Source organism: Xiphophorus couchianus, chromosome 24, assembly GCF_001444195.1.
Source record: "Xiphophorus couchianus chromosome 24, X_couchianus-1.0, whole genome shotgun sequence".
Lineage (NCBI taxonomy): Eukaryota > Metazoa > Chordata > Actinopteri > Cyprinodontiformes > Poeciliidae > Xiphophorus > Xiphophorus couchianus.
The window spans coordinates 12,093,090-12,109,817 of record NC_040251.1 but is presented as its reverse complement, the minus strand read 5'-3'; the positions used below and the strand labels follow the sequence as shown (position 1 = coordinate 12,109,817).

The 16,728-nt window shown below is 36.3% G+C and overlaps 1 protein-coding gene across 1 annotated transcript in view; it reads right to left on the bottom strand.

Annotated features, from left to right (window-relative positions):
• klhl12 (kelch-like family member 12) overlaps positions 1–16,728 on the bottom strand; it is a 62,144-nt gene that overhangs the window by 36,073 nt on the left and 9,343 nt on the right. The gene's annotated exons all lie outside the window — the stretch shown is intronic.

Below are 16,728 nucleotides of genomic sequence, written 5' to 3'. Positions count from 1 at the left end.
ATCCTACAAGCGCTAAAATCTGACCCTACTCCATTTTTGTTGTTTACGTTTTGTGAAGAAGAAAGTTGCTCTCTGTATCTTCTTCAGAGGTTTTTGTGTCATTTCCTTCAGTGGTTATTGGTGCAGCGCCCCAACAGGCGAGGAGGGGAACAGATTTTTTTTTAAAGGGTTTAGTTTGTTTGACAGTGCAGTGTGAAAGCAAAGCAGCTGAAAATGTAACAATGTTGCAGTTTTGATCTCCAGCTGAACAAAGTCTGGGAAAATATCCAGGTCATATGATGAGGGCGACTTCTTCCACGTGTTTGTGGAAAACTACAACCATGATCTTTTATGTCTTTCTTTCATTAAAGGTTTTCTTTTAGCCACTTCTTTAGCAGGTTTGTGGAGTACACAACTAGTAATTTCCCAGTCGGCACATTTTCCTACTAACTTCTTCAGAGCTACCATTGCTGCTTCTCTGATTTATAGTCTATTTGTCTTAATTTAGCTTAATGACTATGTTTTGATAGACATTCAGTTGAGCCATACTGTTTCCATTCTCAGACGAGTTACCACAATTACCACAGGCTTCTTGGCTGATTCTCAGATTAATGCTTTCCTTATTCAGCCTGTGAGCTTAAGTAGGAAGTCATGTCTTGGCAGGTTTGCTATTGAGCCATTGTTTTCTAACCTAACCCTTTTAAAACTCTTCCACACCTGTATTCCTGACCTGTCTGTCGTGTTCCTTGGTCTTTATCGTGCTGTTTGCTCACTAATAAACTCTGTACTCCTTCACAATACAACTGGATTTATACTTAAGGTGTTTTCACACCTGATAGTCCGGCAGATTCGGTTCAACTGGGGACAAGAGTTGCAACATTTGTTACATTTTCAGCTGCTGTCGTTTGTTTTCACACTGCACTGTCAAACAAACCAAACTAATCAAAAAACCTGTTTACTCCTTCACCTGTGGTGGCACTGCACCAAGAACTACAGAAGAAATCGACAAAAAAAACCTCTGAAGAAGACAAGAATGCAACTTCCTTTTTCACAAAATGTAAACAAAAATGGAGTGGCCTCAAACTTTCGAGGTTGTAGGATCTCTTTTTTGTTTTTGGCAAAAGACCACAAGCCAATTCTCAACCTTATGCTAGATTTGCAAGTTTGTCTTGGTTGTATTTACCCAGAATGCTCGCTGCTTCAGTCCACTTCCTGTTTTTGGAGTGGTCCCTGGTCCACTTTGCGTTGATGTGGATTCAAACTGCACTAGAGTTCACTTCAGGAAAAGACCAAAGTTTTTAGTCCACTGCCAAAACAAGTACTTTTGGTTTAGTTTCTAAAGCAAATATCTTAATAGACCTGAAATAGGACAAAGCTAACATATACAAGTAACTTCTCAGCAAGAAATTGTTTTAAGTCAATAATTCATTATTATTGATGAAAAAGGACTAGTTCCATTAGGAGATTATTTCACTTATAACATGAGAAAAATGTCAGGTTATAAGCTAAATAATCAGCCAGTGGAACTAGTACTTTCTCATCAATTATAAGGAATTATTGACTTAAAACAATTTCCTGCTGAGAAGTTACTTGAAATAGGATGAAACTAAGATATTTGCACTAAATCTAGACCAAAAATACTTGGTAAGATTTTGTGTTGTTGCAGTGTTGGTCTGCATCGGAGTTTGGTTTCACATTCACACCTCCACAAACAAACTAGACTTTGATTAAAGCAGACTAAACAGGACTGTTGTAAAATAAAATGTGCCTTACTTTAAAGTACAAATCTGTACATCTCTTATCTATACTCAATTGACTTCATATTAGTTTTTGCTGATATTTCCCTCCAGTTCTGGCAGGAAGTTTGGTGAATTATCCCAACTACTAACTATACACCAGTCTGATGACGGTTTATGCTAGCTCAGCATAAGGGCATCATGATTAACGCTACAACATGATGAGCTTTTAGTCACGGGAAACATTTTTCTGCAAAACAAGCAGGCCGGGCCGTTTCTGAGCTGCGATGGAAAAGCACTGAGCTGTTCTCATTGGGCTGCAGTTTCAGATACCGATGTCTTTGGTTTACGTCTGTTGAGACATTCACTCGTGAGCAGTTCCTGTTCCTGTTCCTGCCCCCCTCTGGTTGCTGCTTTGAGGACCAACCGTCACACACGCACACACGCATACACACAGACTGCCATAGCATATGCTATCGCCTGTGACAAACTAAGTTCATGCATGTAGGTCAAAGCATAAATACTGACAGACTTGAGCTGGTGGTTCCCCGTTTCGAGCGCACGGCACACCGATGACGTTTGTCGACATGCATGTAAACAAAGTTTGGTTGACCTCCATGGCTAACCGCAGATGTCATCACTGTGTTCTTTTGGTTTGGTGTTGATGTTTTTGACTCCAAACAGCGGTAGAAAGTAAGGCAGGTAATGGATGCATTTCTTGTGACGACTTTGAGTTTGATTTCCTGACGCACTACACGCACGCCAGCTCCGAGTCTGAACCAGCTCACACCTTGGAGGACAAGATTCAGCGAACGTGAGGATGGCCACATAGTTTAAAGAGTGTGGGTGGTGACATTTTTTTCATTGTTGCCACCCGCAACAACACACCCTGCTTCCTGTTGAGTAATCTGTACATGCCTAATACTGAACATCTCTTACGAGTATTTTATCTTTTTGTTCTGTGATTTCATAAGTAAATGACTAAAACACAGCTTCCTATCGCAATAGATCAGCTGCAAATGTTTGACGTTTTTGTAAATATTTTCCCTCAGGTTACGATCATGTAATCACAAGATGAAATCGGTCAACAGTTCTTCCTATAGAAGGTATTGGATTACAAAATCCATCTTTAATCTGCTTGTTTATCAACACCTTCCTTTGGCTTTAACAAGAAAAGCTATAATTTATTATACAATATCCAGGCATTATCCATTTTCCTGTCCAGGTTTTACAGCTGGAGGAAGTGTTTCTTGAAAGTAATTAGAATAGCAAAGGACAAAACTCTCACTTCCATAATATTCAAATATTGAGGACCTGGTTGTCAAAATAAAACGGGATGTTGGCCTGATCGGCGCAGAGAGTCAGATGTCTGGTAATCTAGGAAAGTTTTGTAGGCAGAGCTTTGAGGAACAGAGCAGTGGGTTGAACTTTCAGTATTGATAGCCAAGCGGCACCTTGAAGACGTTCTGTTTCTCATGAAGCAGGTGATGAAATTAAAGGAAAATATGACCTGTTTGATGTACGAGCATTTAAAAGAGTAATATTACCATTTACTTGCTGAGATTTACAATTAAATATGAAATTTATGCATTTTTTCAATGGAATTTCCTCATAGTGGGACGATAAAGGAATTTCTATTTTATTTTATGTTGTACGAACGAACAACTCAGATCATCCAACCGTTTCGCATTTGATGTTCCTGAGATTTTTAACAGCTGAAAATAGATTTTACATACACTGAATAAAAAGACTTAACATTTTTTTCCTCACTTTCTGAAACGTTTGCATGTGACGTCACGCTGTCCAGAACTCCGCCCACTCCGCCATGACGGACGTCAAACCAACCAATGCGCTCCTTTAAAGTTAGCCTAAAAACAGACATCTGTATACCTAGTATGGCTTCTATTTAGTTGATTTCACTTTAAAAATGGTCACAGGATGCTAAGCGGTCGGCGGCACAAACGGAAAAGGACGCAAACCAAACTTGTCGTTTTATTTTATAACTTTCAATCAGAAAAGATGCAGAAACGATGGATAGCTGTCAATCATAGTGACGGTCAGCTCTCGGTGTAATCGCGGATTTGCAGAGAACACTTTTTACAAAGTATGAAGACTAACGTTCATATAATAACGTAGTTGCAAAGAGTTAGTGTATTTGGGGTAAATCTATGAGACAAAGTAAAAATACATGGACAATATGTTGTATAGGATGGCTGCTGATATTAATGATGTGTAAATAATTGTAGTTTCAGTGATGAAAATGTCTGAGCGTCATTTCACGTGAGTATTTTAAGGGTTTATCTGGTGTGGGGATTTCAATGATTATATGTTGATGTGTATCAGAGGGACAGGAAATTATAAGAGCTTTAATTTTCTACCTGCTCCTTTTCAATCAAATTGTATAAACTTGCATGTCAACTGCCATGACTATTTCTCTTTCCCCCCTGTTTTTTATTGTTCGAAATAAATTTTAATAAAAATAAATTGGGTTCAACTTTTGTTGTTTTAGGTTAGTTAGAACTACTGAAATTATTATAAACTTTCTTAGAATTCAGAAGTTTACATACATTTAGTTAGCCTAGTCGTTTCCATCCTACGCGATTCTCATCTCCCTTTGCTGCTCAGTCTGGGATTTCTCCCATTCACTTGGATTCCTGTGGTAGAATTTCAGCCAGGCCAATCAGCGAACAGAAGGAAAAGTTGAGTGATGATGCTGATTTTCTGTAATTTTTATAATTGCAGTTTGCCTGTAGTTTTAGTAACGACAACTGAGGAAGTAAGAAAAGCTGTTCAAACCATGTCAGCAATGCTTCCAAATGTTGTACTAACATCAACAGTTGTTAGCAACTAACAATTATTTTTAGTAAGCGAGAATTCAATCTGACAACTAATTGAGTAATTGGAAAAAAACATGTGTGTGAGGCTCTGCAGAAACTGCTTAGGCTTATTCTGTGAGTATTACAAATGCATAAAAAGCACATTTAACTAAAACCATTAATTCCTTTTTTAAATAGACATGTTATTGCTTAAAATGCAACAGCAGCATATCAAACTGGGTTACAAGTTCCACTGGCAGATTTTTTCACTTAAAACGTGGAAATAAACTTTTTAAAAATCCAGTTAAACTTGTATTTTTCTGTCAATAGTCAAGAATTGTTGACTTGAAACAAACTAGTGTCTTGCTATTACTTATACTTTAGTTTTGTCTTATTTCAAATATTCTAAGATATTTGCACATGAAATGTTATGAAAAATGAGATATGAGTAAGATTTTGTGAATTTGCAGTGGAGTTCTGTTAGTGTGCAAAATGTTTCTTTAACACCATTTTGAATTACGCAAACAGATATAATCTTTAGGTCAGCGAGAAAAAAACCACCAGTTATGTGTGTTTATGCAGTGCGTGTAAATATCAAGTTTCTTCTGTTTCTGCTTTTTTTGTCGCAGCTAAATATTTCAGATCACTAAACAACCTTAAAGTCAGACAAAAATACAAAAAGCAGTTTTCATAACTTCATTCTAGTTATGAAGGGTTTCAAACAAAGAGCGGCATGTTTAAGGTCACATGATTGGGTGTTTAAGAGCAGAATATTGTGTTTAAATGCTTTTTAAGCTGCAGCATGGTGTCAGCAGGTCAAACAGTTAAAAGTTCTTTCTCCTCTGCAGAGCATTTCCTAAACCATGTGGTGATGCAGAGCTGGTGAAAACACGCTCCATTGCATCGAGCCTTTTCTGTCTCCCAAAGAGGTGAAGACATTCCTACATTGTTTTGACAACTGAGCTGTTTTTGGTGCTCCAGGTACGGCTGATGGGGAATAGTTAAAGGGTTTCAACGTTATCATTATCATTATGCTAGGTGTCAAACTCAAGGCCTGAGGGCCAAATTTGGCCCGCCGTAGCTTTTTATGTGGCCCTCTAGTCTCCAAATTACGTCAATAAGTTTTTCCAGTTTTTCACAAATCTGCAAAATTCACACAAAATCAAAAGTTTTTTTCTGATTTTACTGCAGATTTTCTCAAAATTGGTGAAAAACATTGAGTTTAAGTGACTGCTGCCTCAGCCTCACTTCATGTCAAGTTGTAGTCCATAACTGATACAGCGGGTAACAAAAAGTGACATTTAACATTAGTGCAAATATTATAACAATTCCTTACTAATATTTCTAAATCGGCACCAGAAAAGCTGTAATTTTGATTGTAAAAAAACACTAAATCGAGGAGGACCTGCTAATTATTGATATTTTAACAGTTTAATTGGTTTCATCAAGATATTCTGGCACAACTGGCCCTTTAAGAACATTCATATTTTTAATATGGCCCATAAAAACGAGGTTGACAGCCTTGTGCTAGGAGGTAAAAAACAAAACATTGTGTTGCAGTGGCCAAATTACAATGGAAGATTAGAGCCAAGCTAAGAAAGAAAAAGTTAATATTACAAGAACAAAGTCATAAAATTATGCCTTGATTCTTGTATTATTTCCACTTTATTCTCATACAAATTTATTCCCTAAATATTGTGACTTTATTCTCCAACAACTTTATTCTTATATTATGACTCTATTCTTGTAATCCTATTACTTTATTATCAAAATATGACTTATTTCTCATTATTATTTTGACTTTATTCTCTAAATATTATGATTTTGTTCTCGTACAACATTATTCTTGAAATGTTTTTCTTGTAATACTGACTTCATTCTCATACTTGTATGTCTTTATTTTTGTAATTTATTTTAATTTCTTATTTTGTCTTAGTATTGCCATAATGCTCTGTCGTTGAAAATAAAAGGAAGTAATAAAAATTGCAATCCAGGTTAAAGCTAATAATGCTGTTATTATTAATTAAAGGCAACTATGAAGAAATTGGGTTTTTAACCTTGATTTAAAGGAACTCTGTGTTTCAACATTTCTGCAGTTTTCTGGACGTTTGCTCCAGATTAGAGGAGAATAAAAACCGAATGCTGTTTCTGGTCAACAGTTCTCGGTTAACTTTGTGCTCATTTCAAGGCGGGTTGTAGTTCAGGCACTAGCTCACTGGGCGTTCCTCCTCCTCTCTTTGTGTGGACCTTCGTCATTATCACCAGTGACAGACGGCAACTTTATCGGCAATCTACATTCGGACTATGCAGGGCAGTAACGAGTGAGCAGCAGGAACAACAGAGTTCTTAACACACAGCCCTGAGGGACACCTGTACTCAGCATGATTGCATATGATTTTAATCATGCTTTAGGTTAATCAGCATGTAAATTTGTCAAAAGTCACTCCATCCATTTTTCAGACTGATTTTATACATGATGGATGGATGATTGTGAAATTGTAGTCTTCTTGAATTGGTTTCCTCAAAAGAAAAGACGTGCAGCTGCCAGTATCAATGTCTTACATGTATGAAAAGGAAATCACACCAAATAGATTGGACTTCCATGGAGAAGCAGCATTCAGCTTCTATGCACCACAAATCTGGAACAAACTCCTAGAAAACTGCAAAACAGCCAAAACACTGACTGTCTTTAAAACTGGACTTAAAACCCACCAGTTTCAACATTAACCAACATTTTAATTGGAACAATAATGGCTCCTGACAATTGTTCCAATGTTCTTCGACTTTATTTCTTTTGTAAATGTGTTTTTATGATGTGAAGCACTTTGAACGGCCTTGTTGCTGAAATGCGCTATACAAATACACTTGATTGATCCCAAATCTTTAAGATACCAGAGTAAAAAGTGACCAATGGCGTCCAACGATGGCCATCAACTCCTCAAGACACTTCAGTACAAAAAGTGTCTTCAGGAAAAGCATCAAAGCAACACCGAAATCCTGCAGGAAGTACAAGGATGGACAGCAAAGGATTTCCTCTAATTAATATATATTTTTTAATTATTTAGGACATATAAAATATTATTTGTTTGGAGAATGAGCAGTGAGAGCCACCATGAATCCGGTGTTGCACAAACAGTTCAAATGTGGGGCGGCTTCTTTCTCACAGTTTTACCACTGCTGCAAAAAACCCTCCAATAACGGCACAATTTGGTGACTACCGTTTGATTTTCCATTATGACAGAGCCCAGTGTTAGAAGGTAAAAGGGATAACAAAGAGCCTCAAAGACCAGAACACTGAAAATTTTAACCCGTCCAAGAAACTTTCCAGGTTTTACCCACATCAAGAACTTGTGGTTAGGTCTCAAAAAGCAAGAAGAATAAAAGACAGGAAGTTGTGATCAACTATAAGGACTAATAAGACGAGGAGGAGTCACCATCAGGCAGAATTTATCTAGAAGTTAACACAACCAGAGAGACTCTTCTGTCTCTCAAATTTAATGTCTATGGCAACTAAAGAACCTTAAAACTCATTAAATATTTAGATTATTTTTCAGTTTACAAAAGAAACCTGCAAAGAAATGAGAAAACAAGAAAAGACCTAAAGTAATGCTCTTACACTACGTTCAACACATAGTCAGTATATCCTCTACCTCTGCTTGCTCTTATTTGCATTATTTTTGTTTCTAGTGCAAATATCTTAACACACTTGAAATAAGATGAAACTAACAAACAGTAACCTTTCAGCAACAGCTTTTTTAAAAGTAAATAATCTCTTAATATTGATGAAAAAGTACTAGTTCCATTGCTAGATAATTTCACTTGTAAAAAAATAGTTTTGCCTTGTTATAAGTGAAATAATCTGCCAATGGATCTGGTACTTTTTCTTCAATATTAAGGATCTACTTATTTAAAACAGGCCGTTAGATCTGATGAAAGGTAACTTGTAAGTTAGCTTTGTGTACTAAGATATTTGCACTAGAAATGAGACCAAAAATACTTGGTTAGATTTTGTGTTTTTGCATTGTAAACAAGACGTGTTTGATCAGAAAACCATGAATAAAACTTTTCTGCTGATAATGAAGTTGACATTTTTTTAAGCTACATAGCACTTTTTATTGTTTTGGCACGAAAAGGAGCTAAGAAACGCCACCGCACTGACTCAAATTGAGATTAATAGGAACATTTTGTGAAGTTTTATCAGGTGTAAACCACATATTCATTTGAAAGTTTTACTGCTCTGCTTCACTCTTTTGCTCGAGGACAAATATTCCTCCCATAATTAAGGCAGCGGTCGTTGTGCAAAAAGATGGCGTGGCGTTTCACAACATCTGGCCAGTGATACTTGCTGCGTAGTGACCACAAGTTGCTTCCGCACGTCAGCGTGTTTTTTCACAGTCATCTACGGCGAAATAGCAGAAGTGAACCAAGATGTTGAAATTCTGGTTCACTTTAAGGCAGATCATGTTCTAGTCGTCTTACGGTATTTCAGCCGGCCCGGCTTCCCGTCAGAGCCAATGGTCCGGACATCCGGCGGGCTTTTCCTTTAATGGAGGAGCTGGGCGGAAATCTGAGGCAAAGTGGCACAAAATGGCCTCTGGTTTTAGGACGAGTTTGGCAAGTTTCAGTCACTGCATTGCAAAAAACACAAAATGTTGCCAAGTATGTCTGGTCTAGTTTCCAGTGCAATATTTTTTTTTAGTAAATTAGAAATAAAAGTTGAAAGTGACTTTTGAGCAACATATAGGAGCTTGTTTTAAGTCAATAATTCCTTAATATTGATTTTAAAAAACATATTTAAAAACGTGTATTTTTTCCATTGCTATAAGTGAACAAAGTATTTTTTTCCATCAATATTAAGCAGTTATTGACTTAAAACAAGCTTACATATGTTGCTGAAAAGTTACTTTTAAATTAGTTTTATCCTATTATTTGAGCTCAAAACTGGACCAAAAAGAGATTTTGTGTTTTTTCAGTGTTTCTGGAGAAGCTTTAAAAAACAGTTAATCTTTCTAATTATTTCCTAAATTTACATCCATAGTGGCATCTGTACAACTTTACTGTTGCACAGTTTTTATTGTCTGCAATTGCAAATAGTCTGTCTATTAATTCACATTTTGTACATTTCTTATTTAACCAACTCAGCTGCACATTTATTTGGACCGGAGTGAATTTTTTTTATATAACTAAACGATATTTGTGATGAATTTTTCCAGTTATAATACAATATTTTTATTCTCAATTCTGTTTTATTTTTACATATATTTTGTATTTTACCTCTGTGTGAGTCTATTTCCTGTGATTCTCTGTCACTCTGCTGCTGCTGCACAGAAATGTCCAAATTCAGAGACAATCATTCAATTCAGTTTATTTATATAGCACCAATTTTGCGACATATGTCTTCAGTAAAGAATATTCCTAATTTATTCTAAATAATAATTAAAAACATGCATTACAACATATGTGAAATTTGAAAAAAAGTTAAAATACATGGAGAATAGAATAAAAATATCTTATTGTTAGACAACATGGAAATTATGGTGTATTGAGGTGTGTAGAATTAAAAATTAATTTAAAAAGTATTTTAAAAAAATATAAAAACAGACAATGTACAAGACATTATTCTAATTTTTTAAGGACGTAAAAATATATAAACAGATGAGTAGGAATATCTAAAAAGTGTGCATGTGTTTTTCTGCATTTTTTTATTTCATCCATTTGTTTCTAATAAAAAAGCATAACAGTATTCTGCTCTTTATCCTTTCGTTTTTAAGATACATGCATGTGCAACTATCAGACATAAAAACATTTTTCTTGTTTAATTTATTAAGAAAAAGGGAGAATGCGAAGTAGCTGGTATTTTAGGATCTCTGTTTTTAATTTTGAATATCGAGGAACTACCAGAAAGTTGCTTAGGTTTAGATGTATGCAGATGATGCAGCTGAAAAAACTCCACAGCAGAAAAAGTCTTTTTTATGATCAGGCTCTAAGTTTGCAACAGTATTCCCTCTTTCCAAAAGGCAGAAGAAGTGAAATATTAGGATGCTGTTTTGGTTAAATTCGAGGCTGAACCTGTGGAAAACCTCCAGCCTCCGGAGGGAAATGAGTTGGAAGCCGGGGTTAGCGTCGAGACGGTTTCAACACCGCCTAAATGGTGAAGATCATCCCCTGGATAACAGGATGGATTATTTACAGCTCTGAGTACGCACGTCGCATTTACACCCACGGGCACCAGGTTGTTTGTTTTTTTATTTTGGGCCGTTTCCGTAGAAACAGCTGGTGGCTGACATCTTTCCATGTCAACGACAAAAACACCGGGGTCCGCTGCGTGACATCCTGGTTGCTGTGGCACCGATTTGGGTCACCAACCCAAAGAACCGATAGAGAAAGCGGAGACTTCGGCTGCTGGTTACCATGGATACGGAAAGCAGGCCGGCAGAGAGACGTTACACAGACTTGTCATCCTGCTGTTATCGTTAGAAACACAATGAAACTTATAGTTTCTGGTACAGCTGGGGGATAAATTGATTTTATTGATTCATCAAATTTTTGGTTTTTGAAGACTTAATTTTTGGAAAATCTGGATTTTTTCCCCACTTCTTCGGAGTGATGTCAGTAAGTCCAGAGCAGCCATCTTGTTTGACAAGCGTTTTTTACACCTTCTATTTATTTACACTTTGAATTCAGGACGCTGTTTTAGTTAAATTCGAGGCTGATCACAGTTAATCACAGTGTTAACTATGATTAAATATAACACTGTTAATATAATGTTACAAGAATATAGTCACTGTGTTTTGACCCAGCATGAGAAAAGTATTTTTGTCAGTGTGTATTATGTCTTTTATGTGATTGTTTAATTTTGATGTTTTTATATGATGTCTGTTCAGCACTTTGGTCAGGTTTGCTATTTTAAAATTAATTATAAATAAAGTTGGTTTGGTTGGTCATAGTAACATGAGTATAAAGTTGTAATTTTAGGAGAAAGAAGTAATTTGATGAAAACTTAAACATGAAAAAAAAAACATCATCCAAGCTCTTTTCCTGACTAAAAGAACCTTTTCGCCTCATAATTTTAAGATTTAAGTTTTTATTCTGCTAATATAATGGCTATATTCTTGTAACTAAACAATAATTCTCGTAGCCTGGCCCTAATACTCACAGATTGAAATAAAGGCAAATCTTTGAAAATATTTTGTCATCTATTATTTATCTTTTAGTAAATTAAAAAAATATATTAATTGCAATTGTAAAAGTTGTAATTTCAATGGTTTATCTTTCCTATGGGCATAACTGGGGACTGAGTTTACTAATTAGCCAAAAGGCCTACAGGACAACTGTTACTTTACTCAATTTGTAGCAATTTTTATATTCAGTTCCTGTAAGGGAAATAATCTGCAGGTACAACTAGAACTTTTTCATCAAAATTAAGGGATTATTGACTTAAAATAAGCTCCTATGTTGTGCTGAAAGATTATCTGTAAGACAGTTTTGTCTTATTTGAAATGTACTAAGATATTGCACTAGACCAACTATACTTGGTAAGATTTTGTGTTTTTGCAGAGTAAATACAAAAGTGTCTGTTTAGCTTGAGATAAGGAAGCATCTCAGCGATAATCTTCTTCCAACTGAAGCCCACAGGTTTTGAAACAACCGTGCCGCCATGCGAAAAATAAAATAACATCGCAAAAAAAAATCTCTCTAAGATGTTAGATGTGCTTAAACCGACTGACTGCCACCCAGCAAATCTGAAACTGACTCAAAATATTTGGAGTTTTATAATTATAATAGTGCTGAATTACAATAAATAATAATAATAATAATTTAAATGGGACAATGTAAAACTCAAACATAAATGTCACCATCAGATGTGCAGTACCAGATTATAGCATAAGCTAAATCATATCTGCAGTCTGCAAGGGTTATAAAAATAGATGTGAATCGAAAATATGACACTACAGGTTACTTTATAATCACACACACACACACAGTTAATGATTGCATATCTAAGTTGATTTTAACTGATTTTTCAAGTTAGATTTTCAAAAATGTAGGAATTAAGATACAGACTGACTTAAGAAAAGAGAAATATTTGGCTTTTGTGACACGTCAGATTTCAAATATGTTTATAAAGATTTGTTTTTAAGGCCACACAAGACAGAAAGAAAGATTTAAACTTTTTCCTGGCATTAAATGTTAAAATTTGCTGTTTCTAACAAGTTGCATGCGTCAGTTTCAACAACCCTAACTTTTTAAAGGATGCAAAATACATATTGGTTTTAACATGTGGACAGGCAGATATTTACCAATATATTAACCAGTAAGTAAAATTGAGTCGATATTAATTAATAATATGTAATATGGTATTTGTTGTTTTATACGTTATGAAAGATTCTGAATGTATTGATGGTTTTGACAATGGCACTCGTCCACATGATGTTTATTATTTGGTTTTCTCATTTGTTAACTGTATGGAGTCTTTTATTACTTTGTGTTTTTATGATGTAAGGCACTTTGTACTGCCTTTCTAGTTAAATGCGCTACACAAATAAACGTGATTGATTGATTGATTGAATTGTCTAAAACTCAATATTTGAGACTAAAAACAGGAATCTAAGATGATGAAGTCAGCAAAGCAGACGCTATGATGATGCATTTTTTGGTGATTTTATTCAAAGAGTTTTGAAGAAGACAACTGGCTCTAGACTAATAATTACAAGATTATGAAACAGTTCAGAAAGAGGAGTTTGGCTTAAACGTTTTCCCTCGACGTGAGGCAATAAATCACGAGATGCAGAAACATTGAAGGCGGCTCAATTGGAGGCCTGTATTACTAAACAGAGCAGGGTGTTATTCTGTTTTACCGTATGTCAACAAATCCAATGTGGCAACCGACCAATTGGTGTAACAAGTTATATTTGTGCAGCAACGCTCCAAACAGTCGTGTGTGCAACGCTTCCTAAAAAATAGAGCATGGGTTACTTCATAAAAGTTTTTTTTAACACTCCAGACCCAGATATTTTAATTTCTCTGTGATTTTTTTTTATGTCAATTTTTATGCCCAAGTTAAAACACTCAGTATATAGGTTCATACAATGTTTTCTCATTGTTTGTATGCTACAAAGAGAGAGAAAACTATTTGTAAAAAGAATTTGCACTCAAAAATATCAAATGAAAAGGAGAGGTGAGCAAAAACCAAAACAAAACGGGAATTCAGGAACCAACTCTTCTTGCTTGTAGCAACTTAGATGAGCTTCTCAGTTTTACATACACAAGGGCCGTTATAAAAGTAAAAGACATTTTAATTTACGGTTACCTTCAATAAATTCAACATTCAGTTTGCATATTGTTTGTTTTACTTCAGCTGAAACAAATTTGTAAAAATAAAGTTGAAGAAAGTAAAAGTGCATGAAAGTCCATCTGTCTGAGTACGTTAAAAAGCACAAAAACGACTAAATGACAAACTTAGTTCTTGATGGACAAAAACGTAACATAATTTCTATCAATTATCTAAAATTTTCTTTTCAGATAAAAATATCTTTGGCAGGAGAAAAGTGTGTCTATTGTTTTTGTTTTCATATGTATGCAAATTTTGATGTTATGAAATGCATATGTTAGGAGTGATGTAGTTAGATGGTGAAGGATAAGTAGGTGTTGATGTCATCTATAAGACTAATTCTGTACAGAAACGTTCATGCTCATGAATCCGTTTGATTTTGTTCCATTTCCTTCAGCTTCACAAAAATATTATGCAGAAACAACGTGTTTTACCTGTGTATTCACATTTTAAATTAAAATAAATACAGCTGATGAGGACAAACAGTCTGATATATCGTTTGTACAATATGGATAAAATGATCTCTAAGAAATAGCCTTCAATGTAGAAGCACTTCTGTAGTTTCTTTCTAGAAACTACAGAAGTTTATATTATATATATATATTATACATACATAATCTTGAAGCTAATGTCGTTAAACCAAAGCATGAGTCATTTGTTTCTTGTATTATTTTACTAATTTTAGTCTGTTTTAAAACAGTCAAAAGATGCTTTAACACCTGATAGTCCGGAAGAATCGGTTCGTTTGGGGACCAAAATTGCAACATTTGTTATATTTTCAGATGCTGCAGTTCACTTTCCCTGTGTTGTAGATCCAAACCTTCTGAAAAACCTGTTCCCCTCCTCGCCTGTGGTGGCGCTGCACCACAAAAACGACACAAAAACCTCAGAAGAAAATATGAGCGCAACTTCCTTCTTCAGAAAATGTAAACAAAAATGGAGCAAATGTCTTTGGTGAAAAACAACAAGTCATTTCTCCCACTAGCGTTAAACTAGCGTGTTTGTTTTGGTTGTATTTACCCAGAATGCTGTGCACTACAGTCCGCTTTATGCTTCTGGAGGGATCTCTGGTCGGCTTGGTGTTCACATATGCATTCGAACCGCACCAGAGTTCAATGAAACCAAGTTGAGGGCCAGACTTGTAAGTGGTGGGCCAGAGTTCACATTTTTTATTTGTAAAAAATGTGTTCGCTCCTCTTTCTGAACTGTTTCATAATCTTGTAACTCGCAGAGTTTGCAATTTTGGTTTGTAGTTGGACCAGAGTTTGCATCTTTGGTTAGCAGCTGGACCAGAGTTTGAATCTTTGGTTAGTAGTTGGACCAGAGTTTGCACTTCTGCCTTGCGCCGGAGTTTGATTACGCATTCTAGGAAAACAACCAGAGTTTGATTAAAGCGGACCAATCAGTGTGAATGGACTCTTTTTCTCGTTTGATCAGCTATCTAAAACCATCTGAGGGTTCATCTTTGTGTAGATACAAGGGATTAATGGTGGATGTTTCCTTAGTTAATGATAACAATAAATCTAGTTGTGGTTTTATATCATCTGCCTGAACAATGTGTTCCTAAATCAGCACAGCAATGTACGCCAAGGGGTTTTGAGGAACAACTTATTACATGATGTTGTGACTCATAGGAGGAAAACTCTCCTCCATTTCACAACTGGCACAGAGACGACCAGACAATGGGTTGACAGGTGTGTGTGTGTGTGTGTGTTTTTGTACTGGTTTAACAGAGGAGCTTTTAGCAGCAGACCAGTTTGAAGGGGATGTGATGCAACAAGGAGGTTTTTTTTTTCTTTTCTTTTTTTACGGACAGGCACTGCCCATTGACGGTAAAACGAGGAAAGAGGGACGGACTGAACTGAGAAGAAGAGAGGTCATCTTGTGTGGGAATTTCCCCCTTCGGCCTGTGAGCCTGAGGAGGTTTGGGGGGGAATGGGATGGCTTGTGGCTGCGCTGGGGGGGGGGGGGTCATCGAAGAAAGAATGTGCAGAATGTTTCCAAGAACCTCCAGACTGCGTCGAGGAGAACTTGGAGAGGCAGAAATTTGACTCTAAAGAGGGGTTTTAATGATACATGTCATTCGTCTTGTTTCGTTTCGTAGCGGGCCTGGAGCCAAACCACAGCTTCTTGCAGCTATTGTTGAGCAGGATAACAATGTGCTTTTTAAATGTGGGTGGGTGTAGCATTCTTCTAGTGGTGATGAGTTGGAAAAGGGAGGACATTGCACAACTCATAAAAGCTAACCAGATCATCATTGACTGTGTTGAAACATCCAAAGTGTAATCTCCCACTGCACAAACAGCAAAGCATTGCTTTTCTGACACGACTTTTCACTGCAACTGTAGTAAATTTTCACTCCCCACAGTGGCTTGTTGAAATCACGTCACACTCCTCGTCTTTATCTGCCCTGCCTGGGGTTTTGCTTGCTTTTAGATACGATTCAGAGTAAAACTCAGGCTGAGGAGCTTGGTAAATTCCACCATGAAGCTACTTTGTCAGCTTATCTGCTGCCTCCTCTCCGGCTTTAAAACTCTTAGCGTCTCGCCTGTCGGCTGTTCAGGTGTGACCTCAGCAGGTAGTGCGGTCGGGTTAGTTGCTGATTAATTTCCACGCGACCTTGAACCCCTCTCTAGACCAGTGGACCCAGCAGACTATTGACAGAGCCGTGTGCTAAAGATAAAACGACCATTTCTGTGCTGCGTGCAGTGACCGAGTCTTTTTTTTTTTTTATTTGCTTTTTGCTGCTCTCAGCAGTATCATTTCTGTATAAATTGGCTGGATTTATTTTGGGATCAGTGCACTTTATGTCAAATCATTAAGTCAAACAGAAACTTGGCAGTTAGAGTCTTTTTTTTTATTTTAC